This window comes from Thermobia domestica, chromosome 6, assembly GCF_964235325.1.
Source record: "Thermobia domestica chromosome 6, izTheDome1.hap1.1, whole genome shotgun sequence".
Classification (NCBI taxonomy): domain Eukaryota; kingdom Metazoa; phylum Arthropoda; class Insecta; order Zygentoma; family Lepismatidae; genus Thermobia; species Thermobia domestica.
The window spans coordinates 15788725-15802092 of NC_137459.1; positions in this window are offsets into that span (position 1 = coordinate 15788725).

Consider the following 13368-nt stretch of genomic DNA (forward strand, 5'->3'; position numbering starts at 1 on the left):
CAATCCCTCCGGAGAGCTTCCTTCAAGCGAATGGAGCGTCACAAAGCGGAGAGTCTCATTACTTTCTGCATACACTGTATGAGGGCGTAGTTCGTCAGTGCGTTAATTCTTTTGATCATCCAACAGAATCCCACCGGGTAGCTTGGTTCTACCGAATGGAGTGCCACGACACGGCGAGTCTCATTACTTTCTTGACACATACTGTGTGTGGTCATAGTGCTTCATTGCGTTAACTGTTTTGATCATCCACAAGAATCCCTCCGGGTAGCTTGCTTCTAGCGAATGGAGTGATACAAAGCGGCGAGTCTCAATACTTTCGTGACATACTGTGTGTGAGCATAGTGCTTCAGTGCGTTAATTGTTATGATCATCCACCAGAATCCCTCTGGGTAGCTTCCTTCTAGCGAATCGAGCGCCAAACAGCGGCGATTCTCATAACTTTCTTGACACATACTGTGTGTGAGCATAGTGCTTCAGTGCGTTAATTGATTGGATCATCCACCACAATTCCTTCGGGTATCTTGCTTCTAGCAAATGGAGCACCACGCAGTAGCGAGTCTCATTACTTTCTTGACACATAGTCTGTGTGAGCATCGTGCTTCAGTGCGTTAATTGTTTTGATCATACACCAGAATCCCTCCAGGGAGGATGCTTCAAGCGAATGGAGCGCCACGCAGCGGCGAGTCTCACTACTTTCTTGTCATATACTGTGTGTGAGCATACTGCTTCAGTGCGTTAATTAGTTGGATCATCCACCACAATCCCTCCGGGGAGGTTGCTTCAAGCGAATAGAGCGCCACGCAGCGGCGAGCCTCATTACTTTCTGCATACATTTTTTGAGGGCATAATTCGTCAGTGCGTTAATTGTTTTGATCATCCATCACAATCAAAACAGGTAGCTTGTTCTAGCGAATGAAGCGCCACGCAGCGGCGAGTCTCATTACTTTCTTGACACTTACTGTGTGTGAGCTTAGTGCTTAAGTGCGTTAATTGGTTGGATTATCCACCACAATCCCTTTTGGTTGCTTGCTTCTAGCGAATGGAGCGCCACGCAGCGGCGAGTCTCATAACTTTCTTGACACATACTGTGTGTGAGCATAGTGCTTCAGTGCGTTAATTGATTTTATCATCCACCACCATTGCTCCGGGTAGCTTGCTTCATGCGAATGAAGCGACACGCAGCGGCGAGTTTCATTACTTTCTGCATACACTTTATGAGGAAATAGTTCATCAGTGCGTTAATTGTTTTGATCTTCCACCACAATCTCTCCGGGTAGTTTGCTTCTAGCGAATGGAGTGCCACGCAGCGGCGAGTCTCATTACTTTCTTGACATATACTGTGTTTGAGAATAGTGCTTTAGTGCGTTAATTGTTTTGAACATCCAAAAGAATCCCTTCGGGTACCTTCCTTCTAGCGAATGGAGCGCTACGCAGAGGCAAGTCTCATTACTTTTTTGACAAGGACTGTGTGTGTGCATAGTGCTTCAGTGCTTTAATTGGTTGGATCATCCACCACAATGCCTCCTGGTAGGTTGCTTTAAGCCAAACGAGCACCACGCACAAGCAAGTCTCATTACTTTCTGCATACATTTTTTGAGGGCATAGTTCGTCAGTGCATTAATTGTTTGGATCATCCACCACAATCCCTCCGGAAGCTTGCTTCAAGCGAATGGAGCGCCACGCAGCGGCGAGTCTCATTACTTTCTTGGCACATACTTTGTGTGAGCATAGTGCTTTAGTGCGTTAATTGTTTGGATCATCCACAAGAATCCCTCCGTGTAGTTTGCTTCTAGCGAATCAAGCGCCACGCTGCGGCGAGTCCCTTAAATTTCTTGACACATACTGTGTGTGAGCATAGTTCTTCAGTGCATTAATTGTTTTGATCATCCACTACAATCCCTCCGGGTAGCTTGCTTCTAGCGAAAAGAGCGCCACGCTTGCGGCGAGTCTCATTAATTTCTTGACACATACTTTGTGTGACCATAGTGCTTCAATGCGTTGTTTGTTTTGATCATTCACTAGAATCTTTCCGGGTAGTTTGCGTCTAGCGACTGGAGCGCCACACAGCGCCGATACTCATTACTTTCTTGACACATACTGTGTGTGAGCATAGTTCTTCAATGCGTTAATTGTTTTGATCATCCACCAGAATCCCTCAGGGTAGCTTGTTTCTAGCGAATGGAGCGCCACGCAGCGGCGAGTCTCATTTCTTTCTGTACACATTTTTTGAGAGCATAGTTCGTCAGTGCGTTAACTGTTTGGATAAATCACCAAAATCCCTACGGGTAGCTTGCTTCTAGCAATGGAACGCCACGCAGCGGCGAGTCTCATTACTTTCTTGACACATACTGTGTGTGAGCATAGTGCTTCTGTGCGTTAATTGGTTGGAACATCCACCAGAATCCCTCCGGGTAGCTTGCTACTAGCGAATCGAGCGCCACACAGCGGAGAGTTTCTTAACTTTCTTGACACATACTGTGTGTGAGCATAGTGCTTTAGTGCGTTAATTGGTTGGATCATCCACCACAATGCCTCCTGGTAGGTTGCTTTAAGCGAATCGAGCGCCACGCTGCGGAGAGTCTGATTACTTTCTGCATACATTTTTTGAGGGCATAGTTCGTCATTACATTAATAGTTTGGATCAACCACCACAATCTCTCCGGGTAGCTTGCTACAAGCGAAAGGAGCGCCACGCAGCGGCTAGTCTCATTACTTTCTTGACACGTACTTTGTGTGAGCATAGTGCTTCAGTGCGTTAATTGTTTTGATCATTCGTCATTATCAATCCGGGTAGCTTGCTTCTAGCGAATAGAGCGCCACGCAGCGGCGAGTCTCATTAATTTCTCAACACATACAATGTGAGCATAGTTCTTCAGTGCGTTAATAGTTTTGATTATCCGCCAGAATCCCTTCGGGTAGTTTGCTTCTAGCGAGGGAGCGCCACACAGCGGCCAGTCTCATTACTTTCTTGACACTTACTGTGTTTGAGAATAGTGCTTCACTGCGTTAATTGTTTTGAACGTCCAAAAGAATCCCTTCGGGTAGCTTCCTTCTAGCGAATCGAGCGCCACGTAGCGGCGAGTCTCATTACTTTCTTGCACATACTGTGTTTGAGAATAGTGCTTCAGTGCGTTAATTGTTTTGAACATCCAAAAGAATCCCTTCGGGTAGCTTGCTTCTAGCGAATGGAGCGCCACGCAGCGGCGAGTCTCATTACTTTCTTGACATACTGTGTTTGAGAATAGTGCTCCACTGCGTTTATTGTTTTGAACATCCAAAAGAATCCCTTCGGGTAGTTTGCTTCTAGCGAGGGAGCGCCACACAGCGGCCAGTCTCATTACTTTCTTGACACGTACTTTGTGTGAGCATAGTGCTTCAGTGCGTTAATTGTTTTGAACATCCAAAAGAATCCTTTCGGGTAGCTTGCTTCTACCGAATGGAGCGCCATGCAGCGGCTAGTCTCATTACTTTCTTGACACGTACTTTGTGTGAGCATAGTGCTTCAGTGCGTTAATTGTTTTGATCATCCGTCATTATCAATCCGGGTAGCTTGCTTCTAGCGAATAGAGCGCCACGCAGCGGCGAGTCTCATTAATTTCTCAACACATACAATGTGAGCATAGTTCTTCAGTGCGTTAATAGTTTTGATTATCCGCCAGAATCCCTTCGGGTAGTTTGCTTCTAGCGAGGGAGCGCCACACAGGGGCGAGTCTCATTACTTTCTTGACACATACTGTGTTTGAGAATAGTGCTTCAGTGCGTTAATTGTTTTGAACATCCAAAAGAATCCTTTCGGGTAGCTTGCTTCTACCGAATGGAGCGCTACGCAGCGGCGAGTCTCATTACTTTCTTGACACATACTGTGTGTGAGCATAGTGCTTCAGTGCGTTAATTGGTTGGATCATCAACCAGAATCCCTCTGGGTAGCTTGCTACTAGCGAATCAAGCGCCACACAGCGGCTAGTCTCATTACTTTCTTGACACGTATTTTGTGTGAGCATAGTTCCTCAGTGCGTTAATTGTTTTGATCATCCGTCATTATCAATCCGGGTAGCTTGCTTCTAGCGAATAGAGCGCCACGCAGCGGCGAGTCTCATTAATTTCTCAACACATACAATGTGAGCATAGTTCTTCAGTGCGTTAATAGTTTTGATTATCCGCCAGAATCCCTTCGGGTAGTTTGCTTCTAGCGAGGGAGCGCCACACAGCGGCCAGTCTCATTACTTTCTTGACACGTACTTTGTGTGAGCATAGTGCTTCAGTGCGTTAATTGTTTTGAACATCCAAAAGAATCCTTTCGGGTAGCTTGCTTCTACCGAATGGAGCGCCACGCAGCGGCTAGTCTCATTACTTTCTTGACACGTACTTTGTGTGAGCATAGTGCTTCAGTGCGTTAATTGTTTTGATCATCCGTCATTATCAATCCGGGTAGCTTGCTTCTAGCGAATAGAGCGCCATGCAGCGGCGAGTCTCATTAATTTCTCAACACATACAATGTGAGCATAGTTCTTCAGTGCGTTAATAGTTTTGATTATCCGCCAGAATCCCTTCGGGTAGTTTGCTTCTAGCGAGGGAGCGCCACACAGCGGCCAGTCTCATTACTTTCTTGACACTTACTGTGTTTGAGAATAGTGCTTCACTGCGTTTATTGTTTTGAACATCCAAAAGAATCCCTTCGGGTAGCTTCCTTCTAGCGAATCGAGCGCCACGTAGCGGCGAGTCTCATTACTTTCTTGCACATACTGTGTTTGAGAATAGTGCTTCAGTGCGTTAATTGTTTTGAACATCCAAAAGAATCCCTTCGGGTAGCTTGCTTCTAGCGAATGGAGCGCCACGCAGCGGCGAGTCTCATTACTTTCTTGACATACTGTGTTTGAGAATAGTGCTCCACTGCGTTTATTGTTTTGAACATCCAAAAGAATCCCTTCGGGTAGCTTCCTTCTAGCGAATGGAGCGCCACTCAGCGGCGAGTCTCATTACTTTCTTGACACATACTGTGTGTGAGCATAGTGCTTCAGTGCGTTAATTGGTTGGATCATCCACCACAATCGCTCCGGGTAGCTTGCTTCTAGCGAATGGAGCGCCACGCAGCGGCGAGTTTCATTACTGTCAGCATACACTTTATGAGGGCATAGTGCTTCAGTGCGTTAATTGTTTTGATCATCCGTCATTTTCAATCCGGTTAACTTACTTCTAGCGAATGGAGCGCCACACAGCGGCGAGTCTCCATACTTTTGTGACATACTGTGTGTGAGCATAGTGCTTCAGTGCGTTAGTTTTTTGGATCATCCACCAGAATCCCTCTGGGTAGCTTCCTTCTAGCGAATCGAGCGCCACACAGCGTCGAGTCTCATAACTTTCTTGACACATACTGTGTGTGAGCATAGTGCTTCAGTGCGTTAATTGGTTGGATCATCCACCACAATTCCTTCGGGTAGCTTGCTTCTAGCAAATGGAGCACCACGCAACAGCGAGTCTCATTACTTTCTTGATATTTACTGTGTGTGAGCATAGTGCTTCAGTGCGTTAATTGGTTGGACCATCCACCACAATACCTCCGGGTAGCTTGCTCCTATCGAATGGAGCGCCACACAGCGGCGAGTCTCAATACTTTCTTGATACATACTGTGTGTGTACATCGTGCTTCAGTGCGTTAATTGTTTTGATCGTACACCAGAATCCATCCAAGTAGCTTGCTTCTAGCGAATGAAGCGCCATGCAGCGGCGACTCTTACCACTTTCTTGTCATATACTGTGTGTGAGCATTTTGCTTCAGTGCGTTAATTAGTTGGATCATCCAACACAATCCCTCCGGGGAGGTTGCTTCAAGCGAATGGAGCGCCACGCAGCGGCGAGCCTCATTAATTTCTGCATACATTTTTTGAGGGCATAATGCGTCAGTGCGCTAATTGTTTTGATCATCCATCACAATCAAGCCAGATAGCTTGCTTCTAGCGAAGGGAGCGCCACGCAGCGGCGATTCTCATTAATTTCTCGACACATACTGTATGTGAGAATAGTTCTTCAGTGCGTTAATAGTGTTGATCATCCGCCAGAATCCCTTCGAGTAGTTTGCTTCCAGCGAATGGAGCGCCACGCAGCGGCGAGTCTCATTACTTTCTTGACACTTACTGTGTGTGCGCATAGTGCTTCAGTGAGTTAATTGGTTAGATCATCCACCACAACCCCCCCGGGTAGCTTGCTTCATGCGAATGGAGCGAAACAAAGCGGAGATTCTTATTACTTTTTGTATACGCTTTATGAGGCATAGTTCGTCACTGCGTTAAATTGTTTTGATCATCCATCACAATCAAACCAGGTAGCTTGCTTCTAGCGAATGGAGCGCCACGCAGCGGCGAGTCTCATTACTTTCTTGACACATACTGTGTGTGAGCATAGTGCTTCAGTGCGTTAATTGGTTGGATCATCCACCAGAATCCCTCTGGGTAGCTTGCTACTAGCGAATCAAGCGCCACACAGCGGAGAGTTTCTTAACTTTCTTGACACATACTGTGTGTGAGCATCGTGTTTCAGTGCGTTAATTGTTTTGATCATACACCAGAATCCCTCCGGAGAGCTTCCATCAAGCGAATGGAGCGTCACAGAGCGGAGAGTCTCATTACTTTCTGCATACACTGTATGAGGGCGTAGTTCATCAGTGCGTTAATTCTTTTGATCATCCACCACAATCCCACCGGGTAGCTTGGTTCTAGCGAATGGAGTTCCACGCAACGGCGAGTCTCATTACTTTCTTGACACATACTATTTGTTTCCATAGTGCTTCAATGCGTTAATTGTTTGGGTCATCCACCAGAATCTTTCTGGGTAGCTTCCTTCTAGCGAATCGAGCGCCAAACAGCGGCGAGTCTCATAACTTTCTTGACACATACTGTGCGTGAGCATAGTGCTTCAGTGCGTTAATTGGTTGGATCATCCACCACAATTCCTTCGGGTATCTTGCTTCTAGCAAATGGAGCACCACGCAGTGGCGAGTCTCATTACTTTCTTGACACATACAGTGTGTGAGCATCGTGCTTTTGTGCGTCAATTGTTTTGATCATACACCAGAATCCCTCTGGGGAGGATGCTTCATGCGAATGGAGCGCCACGCAGCTGCGAGTCTCACTACTTTCTTGTCATATACTGCGTGTGAGCATACTGCTTCAGTGCGTTAATTAGTTGGATCATACACCTCAATCCCTTCGGGGAGGTTGCTTCAAGCGAATGGAGCGCCACGCAGCAGCGAGCCTCATTACTTTCTGCATACATTTTTTGAGGGCATAATTCGTCAGTGCGTTAATTGTTTTGATCATCCATCACAATCAAAACAGGTAGTATGCTTCTAGAGAATGGAGGGCCATGCAGCGGCAAGTCTCATTACTTTCTTGACATTTACTGTGTGTGAGCATAGTGCTTAAGTGCGTTAATTGGTTGGATCATCCACCACAATCCCTTTTGGTTGCTTGCGTCTAGCGAATGGAGCGCCACGCAGCTGCGAGTCCCATTACTTTCTTCATACATGCTGTGTGTGAGAATAGTGCTTCACTGCGTTAATTGTTATGATCATCCACCACAATATCTCCGGGTAGATTGCTTCTAGGGAATCGAGCGATACGCAGCGGCAAGTCTTATTATTTTCTTTGCACATACTGTGTGAAAGCGTAGTGCTTCAGTGCGTCAATTGTTAAATCCAGCAGAATCCCTCGGGGGAACTTGCTTCAAGCGAATGGAGCGCCACGCAGCGGCGAACCTCATTACTTTGTGCATACACTTTATGAGAGCATAGTTCGTCAGTGCGTTAATTGGTTGGAACATCCACCACAATCCCTCCGGGTAGATTGCTTCTAGCGAATGGAGCGCCACGCAGCGGCGAGTCTCATTACTTTCTGCATACATTTTATGAGGGCATAATTCGTCAGTGCGTTAATTGTTTTGATCAGCCACCACAATCCTTCCGGGTAGCTTGCTTCTAGCGACTGGAGCGCCACGCAGCGGCCAGTCTCATTACTTTCTTCATACATACTGTGTGTGAGAATAGTGCTTCAGTGCGTTAATTGTTATGATCATCCACCACAATCTCTCCGGGTAGATTGCTTCTAGGGAATCGAGCGATACGCAGCGGCAAGTCTCATTATTTTCTTTGCACGTACTGTGTGTAAGCGCAGTGCTTCAGTGCGTTAATTGTTTAGTCCAGCAGAATCCCTCCGGGGAACTTCCTTCAAGCGAATGGAGCGCCACGCAGCTTCGAACCTCATTACTTTGTGCATACACTTTATGAGAGCATAGTTCGTCAGTGCGTTAATTGGTTGGAACATCCACCACAATCCCTCCGGGTAGATTGCTTCTAGCGAATAGAGCCCCACGCAGCGCCGAGTCTCATTTTTTTCTGCATACATTTTATGATAGCACAGTTCGTCAGTGCGTTAATTGTTTTGATCATCCACCACAATCCCTCCGGATAGCTTGCTTCTAGCGAATGCAGCGACACGCAGCGTCGAGTCTCATTACTTTCTTGACACATACTCTGTGTGAGCATAGTGCTTCACCTCGTTAATTGGTTGCATTATTTACCACAATCCTTCCGGGGAGCTTGCTTCAAGAGAATAAAGCGCCACGCAGCGGCAAGTCTCATTACTTTCTGCATACATTTTATGAGGGCATAGTTCGTCAGTGCGTTAATTGTTTTGATCTTCCACGACACTGCCACCGGGTAGCTTGCTTCTAGCGAATGGAGCGCCACGCAGCGGCGAGTCTCATTAATTTGTGCATACATTTTATGAGGGCATAATTCGTCAGTGCGATAATTGCTTTGATCAGCCACCACAATCAATCCGGGTAGCTTGCTTCTAGCGAACGATGCGCCACACAGCGGCCAGTCTCATTACTTGCTTGACACATATTGTTTGTTAGCAGAGTGCTTCAGTGCGTTAATTGTTTTGATCATCCACCACAATCACTCAGGGTAGCTTGCTTCTAGCAAATGGTGCGCCACACAGCGGCCAGTCTCATTACTTTCTTGACACATATTGTTTGTGAGCATAGTGCTTCAGTGCGTTAATTGTTTTCATCATCCACAACATTTCCACCGGGTAGCTTGCTTCTAGCAAATGGTGCGCCACGCAGCGGCGAGTCTCATTACTTTCTGCATACATTTTATGAGGGCATAATTCGTCAGTGCGTTAATTGTTTTGATCAGCCACCACAATCCCTCCGGGTAGCTTGTTTCTAGCGACTGGAGCGCCACGCAGCGGCGAGTCTCATTACTTTCTTGACACATACTGTGAATGAGCATAGTTCTTCAGTGCGTTAATTGGTTGGATCAACCACCAACATCCCTCCGGGCAGCTTGCTTCAAGCGAATGGAGCGCCACGTAGCGGCGTGTCTCATTACTTTCTGCATACACATTAAGAGTGCATAGTTCGTCAGTACGTTAATTGTTTTATCATCCACCACAATCCCTCCGGGTAACTTGCTTGTAGCGAATGGAGCGCCACGCAGCGGCGAGTCTCATTACTTTCTTGACACATACTGTGTTTGAGAATAGTGCTTCAGTGCGTTAATTGTTTTGAACATCCAAAAGAATCCTTTCGGGTAGCTTGCTTCTACCGAATGGAGCGCTACGCAGCGGCGAGTCTCATTACTTTCTTGACACATACTGTGTGTGAGCATAGTGCTTCAGTGCGTTAATTGGTTGGATCATCCACCAGAATCCCTCTGGGTAGCTTGCTACTAGCGAATCAAGCGCCACACAGCGGAGAGTTTCTTAACTTTCTTGACACATACTGTGTGTGAGCATCGTGTTTCAGTGCGTTAATTGTTTTGATCATACACCAGAATCCCTCCGGAGAGCTTCCATCAAGCGAATGGAGCGTCACAGAGCGGAGAGTCTCATTACTTTCTGCATACACTGTATGAGGGCGTAGTTCATCAGTGCGTTAATTCTTTTGATCATCCACCACAATCCCACCGGGTAGCTTGGTTCTAGCGAATGGAGTTCCACGCAACGGCGAGTCTCATTACTTTCTTGACACATACTGTTTGTTTCCATAGTGCTTCAATGCGTTAATTGTTTGGGTCATCCACCAGAATCTTTCTGGGTAGCTTCCTTCTAGCGAATCGAGCGCCAAACAGCGGCGAGTCTCATAACTTTCTTGACACATACTGTGCGTGAGCATAGTGCTTCAGTGCGTTAATTGGTTGGATCATCCACCACAATTCCTTCGGGTATCTTGCTTCTAGCAAATGGAGCACCACGCAGTGGCGAGTCTCATTACTTTCTTGACACATACAGTGTGTGAGCATCGTGCTTTTGTGCGTCAATTGTTTTGATCATACACCAGAATCCCTCTGGGGAGGATGCTTCATGCGAATGGAGCGCCACGCAGCTGCGAGTCTCACTACTTTCTTGTCATATACTGCGTGTGAGCATACTGCTTCAGTGCGTTAATTAGTTGGATCATACACCTCAATCCCTTCGGGGAGGTTGCTTCAAGCGAATGGAGCGCCACGCAGCAGCGAGCCTCATTACTTTCTGCATACATTTTTTGAGGGCATAATTCGTCAGTGCGTTAATTGTTTTGATCATCCATCACAATCAAAACAGGTAGTATGCTTCTAGAGAATGGAGGGCCATGCAGCGGCAAGTCTCATTACTTTCTTGACATTTACTGTGTGTGAGCATAGTGCTTAAGTGCGTTAATTGGTTGGATCATCCACCACAATCCCTTTTGGTTGCTTGCGTCTAGCGAATGGAGCGCCACGCAGCTGCGAGTCCCATTACTTTCTTCATACATGCTGTGTGTGAGAATAGTGCTTCACTGCGTTAATTGTTATGATCATCCACCACAATATCTCCGGGTAGATTGCTTCTAGGGAATCGAGCGATACGCAGCGGCAAGTCTTATTATTTTCTTTGCACATACTGTGTGAAAGCGTAGTGCTTCAGTGCGTCAATTGTTAAATCCAGCAGAATCCCTCGGGGGAACTTGCTTCAAGCGAATGGAGCGCCACGCAGCGGCGAACCTCATTACTTTGTGCATACACTTTATGAGAGCATAGTTCGTCAGTGCGTTAATTGGTTGGAACATCCACCACAATCCCTCCGGGTAGATTGCTTCTAGCGAATGGAGCGCCACGCAGCGGCGAGTCTCATTACTTTCTGCATACATTTTATGAGGGCATAATTCGTCAGTGCGTTAATTGTTTTGATCAGCCACCACAATCCTTCCGGGTAGCTTGCTTCTAGCGACTGGAGCGCCACGCAGCGGCCAGTCTCATTACTTTCTTCATACATACTGTGTGTGAGAATAGTGCTTCAGTGCGTTAATTGTTATGATCATCCACCACAATCTCTCCGGGTAGATTGCTTCTAGGGAATCGAGCGATACGCAGCGGCAAGTCTCATTATTTTCTTTGCACGTACTGTGTGTAAGCGTAGTGCTTCAGTGCGTTAATTGTTTAGTCCAGCAGAATCCCTCCGGGGAACTTCCTTCAAGCGAATGGAGCGCCACGCAGCTTCGAACCTCATTACTTTGTGCATACACTTTATGAGAGCATAGTTCGTCAGTGCGTTAATTGGTTGGAACATCCACCACAATCCCTCCGGGTAGATTGCTTCTAGCGAATAGAGCCCCACGCAGCGCCGAGTCTCATTTTTTTCTGCATACATTTTATGATAGCACAGTTCGTCAGTGCGTTAATTGTTTTGATCATCCACCACAATCCCTCCGGATAGCTTGCTTCTAGCGAATGCAGCGACACGCAGCGTCGAGTCTCATTACTTTCTTGACACATACTCTGTGTGAGCATAGTGCTTCACCTCGTTAATTGGTTGCATTATTTACCACAATCCTTCCGGGGAGCTTGCTTCAAGAGAATAAAGCGCCACGCAGCGGCAAGTCTCATTACTTTCTGCATACATTTTATGAGGGCATAGTTCGTCAGTGCGTTAATTGTTTTGATCTTCCACGACACTGCCACCGGGTAGCTTGCTTCTAGCGAATGGAGCGCCACGCAGCGGCGAGTCTCATTAATTTGTGCATACATTTTATGAGAGCATAATTCGTCAGTGCGATAATTGCTTTGATCAGCCACCACAATCAATCCGGGTAGCTTGCTTCTAGCGAACGATGCGCCACACAGCGGCCAGTCTCATTACTTGCTTGACACATATTGTTTGTTAGCAGAGTGCTTCAGTGCGTTAATTGTTTTGATCATCCACCACAATCACTCAGGGTAGCTTGCTTCTAGCAAATGGTGCGCCACACAGCGGCCAGTCTCATTACTTTCTTGACACATATTGTTTGTGAGCATAGTGCTTCAGTGCGTTAATTGTTTTCATCATCCACAACATTTCCACCGGGTAGCTTGCTTCTAGCAAATGGTGCGCCACGCAGCGGCGAGTCTCATTACTTTCTGCATACATTTTATGAGGGCATAATTCGTCAGTGCGTTAATTGTTTTGATCAGCCACCACAATCCCTCCGGGTAGCTTGTTTCTAGCGACTGGAGCGCCACGCAGCGGCGAGTCTCATTACTTTCTTGACACATACTGTGAATGAGCATAGTTCTTCAGTGCGTTAATTGGTTGGATCAACCACCAACATCCCTCCGGGCAGCTTGCTTCAAGCGAATGGAGCGCCACGTAGCGGCGTGTCTCATTACTTTCTGCATACACATTAAGAGTGCATAGTTCGTCAGTACGTTAATTGTTTTATCATCCACCACAATCCCTCCGGGTAACTTGCTTGTAGCGAATGGAGCGCCACGTAGCGGCGAGTCTCATTACTTTCTTGACACATACTGTGTTTGAGAATAGTGCTTCAGTGCGTTAATTGTTTTGAACATCCAAAAGAATCCTTTCGGGTAGCTTGCTTCTACCGAATGGAGCGCTACGCAGCGGCGAGTCTCATTACTTTCTTGACACATACTGTGTGTGAGCATAGTGCTTCAGTGCGTTAATTGGTTGGATCATCCACCAGAATCCCTCTGGGTAGCTTGCTACTAGCGAATCAAGCGCCACACAGCGGCTAGTCTCATTACTTTCTTGACACGTACTTTGTGTGAGCATAGTGCTTCAGTGCGTTAATTGTTTTGATCATCCGTCATTATCAATCCGGGTAGCTTGCTTCTAGCGAATAGAGCGCCACGCAGCGGCGAGTCTCATTAATTTCTCAACACATACAATGTGAGCATAGTTCTTCAGTGCGTTAATAGTTTTGATTATCCGCCAGAATCCCTTCGGGTAGTTTGCTTCTAGCGAGGGAGCGCCACACAGCGGCCAGTCTCATTACTTTCTTGACACTTACTGTGTTTGAGAATAGTGCTTCACTGCGTTTATTGTTTTGAACATCCAAAAGAATCCTTTC